This window comes from Geospiza fortis, unplaced genomic scaffold (genome assembly GCF_000277835.1).
Source record: "Geospiza fortis unplaced genomic scaffold, GeoFor_1.0 scaffold8, whole genome shotgun sequence".
NCBI lineage: Eukaryota > Metazoa > Chordata > Aves > Passeriformes > Thraupidae > Geospiza > Geospiza fortis.
In genome coordinates, this window is record NW_005054414.1 from 1,893,967 (window position 1) to 1,897,075 (window position 3,109).

At 49.5% G+C, this 3,109-nt stretch overlaps 1 pseudogene; it reads left to right on the forward strand.

The window, feature by feature from the left end:
• The first annotated feature begins 1,580 nt into the window (after positions 1–1,580).
• LOC102039616 overlaps positions 1,581–3,109 on the forward strand; it is a 2,325-nt pseudogene continuing 796 nt past the window's right edge.

Sequence of the window (3,109 nt, forward strand, 5' to 3'; positions counted from 1 at the left end):
TTACTGCTTTTTTTTTTAATACGGAGTAATGTTTTAAATGTTCTGAACTTACCAGGGACACTGTTGACTTTGGGATTTAATAGCTAATATAATATTAAGTACACATTTGCAGCTCATCAGGAGAAGCATACCCGCTGATCAGAAACATGATGTAAAAGCAGAGCTGCTGATGAACTGTGGTCATTTACCTCCTCAAATTTCCCCACTGACGCACATCATCAGAGCCCCTGCAAAGAGAGCCAAGGCTGTTTCCCCTGAATCAAATAGCAAGGGAGATGTTATTTGAGACATTTAACCAACTTGGGAGCATATGCCTTGCAGACTATCCCCAGTGAGGAATTCATTTTACCCATGCCAGAGGTTTGCACCCTGGGATCCCCCTTCATGGCTAAGGCAGGGAATTAAGCTACAATCCCATCAGCTACACATTATCAGAAAAAGAGAAACACTGATATTCCTCTTGGAGAAAAAAAGTTAGCCAGCTAGTAACTATTAAAGTATAAGTAATTTAAAAGACAAAAACCATATTTGACTCATTTATATAAAATCATCTATGGTCATACATGAAAGGAAAAAAGTTTGCTGAAATGAGCCCAGTTCTATGAGTCTGTTGGCAAAAAAACACATTTGCTTACAATTTTACTCCATAGGATAGTAAGCTTGGGCATTTAAAGCAGAGTTTGCAATAATGATTCTGGCAGTTCTCAGTCCATGACAGATTGGACAAAGGTCTGTAAATTTGGACAATACATAGTAAAAAACCCGACCCAAACACAACTGGATGAATACCTTGGTGTCACAGTCAGGTGTGCTGTGAGCCACAGCCTGCAGTGAGACACAACTCAGAAACTAAATTTACAAATGTCTCAGGTTGCAAATGCAGGATGTGGCGGGGGATGTGTATTCTATTGGCATCTGTTAGAAGTGAGGCAGTTATCTGTTGTTAATCGGGCCACCTGTTAAGACAATGTGGAACAGTTTTTCTTTATCTCCACAACCAACCTCCCTCCGGGGGCCCTCCAGGAAATATCTTCTCTTAATGGGCCATTGAGTGTCACTGCATGACTGATAAAACTACATCATCCCATTGGGAGATGCTCTGGCCAGAGGGAGGAGCCAAGCATTCCTACCTAGATATACTCTGAGACTTGGAACACCACAGCAGCCTTTCCCACTGGATTCCCAGAGGAGCAGCTGTTTTCTCCACTGGATTCCCAGAAGAAGACACCAGGCCCATCTACAACACCACTGGATCTTCAGAGGAAAACTACACCCTTCTACAAGATCACTGCTTCAACGGAACGACATCTATCACTGCAGCAGCAGTGCAGCCACCATTTAATGGGACTACCAGCAACACTCTCACCCACAGGGGGTCAGGTCATATTCTGACTGTCAGTGTTGCTTTGTATTACTATATTTTAATTTTTTCCTAACAAAAACTATTATTCCTACTCCCATATTTTTGCCCGAGAGCCCCTTAATTTCAAAATTACAATAATTCAGAAGGAGTGGCTCCTACTTTCCTTAGCAAACACCTGTCTTTTCAAACCAAGACAAAGTAGGAGAAGACTACAGCTATGACCAGCTGTGAGACAGCACAAAACAAGCACAGACAAGAACCAGCCCGCAGAGCAGGACCCAAGCAGCAAGGCCCTGGGGTGGAGCTGCTGCTGCCAATGGGCTTCAGGCTGTGCAGCCCAGCCCAAGGCAGCCACTCAGAGCAGGAAAGGGAGCTGGACAAGGAACGGGACCAGGAGCAGGATCAGGGGCTCGTGCAGTCCGGGAGCTGTGGGCAGCTACACCACAGCCAGAGCAAGAGCTGGAGTCAGGGCTGGCACTGGGAGCCAAGCTTGGGCTCAGACTCTGCTGATGAGAGACAGAAATGGAAAAAGAAGAAAAGAAGCCGCAGCCAGGACCAGCACCATAAGGACCAGAGGAAACCGTGCTCATGGTCCTGGGCCTCCTCCTCTGGCTCCAGCCTGGAGCACAGGCAGGACTGGGCAGCATGGAGCTGTGAGTGGCACTACAGAAGGGATGGATCCAAGTCCTCTGTGTCCTCCATCAGCTCCCCTGCCCCACCACATCCCCAAGAGGAGCTGGGGCAGCAGCTGAGCCTGAGGGAAGAAGAGAAGAAACAGGCAGCACTGCTGAAGGCCCTGGAGACACCCAAGGAGAAGCGAGCACAGAGGTTGGCCAAGAAGGAGGCCAAGGAGAGAAAGAAACTGGAGAAGATGGGCTGGGGTGAGGAGTACATGGGCTACACCAACACTGACAATCCCTTTGGGGACAACAACCTGCTGGGCACATTCATCTGGAGCAAGGCCCTGGAAAAGAAAGTGATCAGCCATCTGGATGAGAAGGACCTGAAGGAGAGGATCAAGCAAATCCAGGAGGACAATCGCCTGGAGCTGCAGAAGGTGAAGCAGCTGCACCTGGAGCAGGAGCGGGAAAAAGCCATGCGGGAGCAGGAGATGGAGATGCTGCAGCGGGAGAAGGAGGCGGAGCACTTCAAAACCTGGGAAGAGCAGGAGGACAACTTCCACTTGCAGCAGGCCAAGCTGCGGTCTAAGATCCGGATTTGGGATGGGAGGGCGAAACCCATTGATCTTCTGGCCAAGTACATCAGGGCAGAGGACGATGACCTGGCTGTGGAGATGCACAAGCCCTACACCTTCCTGAACAGCTTGACCATCTCTGACATGGAGGACCTGGTGGAAGATATCCAGGTTTACATGGAGCTGGAGCAAGGGAAGAACATGGACTTCTGGAGGGACGTGACCATCATCATAGAGGATGAAATCGCCAAGCTCTGCAAGCTGGAGGCCTCTAGCAAAGGAGGACCCGGGGAGCGTCATGATGGTATCAATGCCTCCGTCAGCTCAGATGTGCAGGCCGTGTTCAAGGGGAAGACCTACAACCAGCTGCAAGCTCTGTACCAGGGCATCGAGAGCAAGATCCAGGCAGGAGGGCCCAACCTGGACACTGGATACTGGGAGAGCCTTCTGCAGCAGCTGAAGGCTGACACAGCTTGGGCCAGGTTACAGGAGCGACATCAGGACATGCTGCATGAGAAGCTCTACAAGCTGAAGCAAGAGCAGAGTGAGGA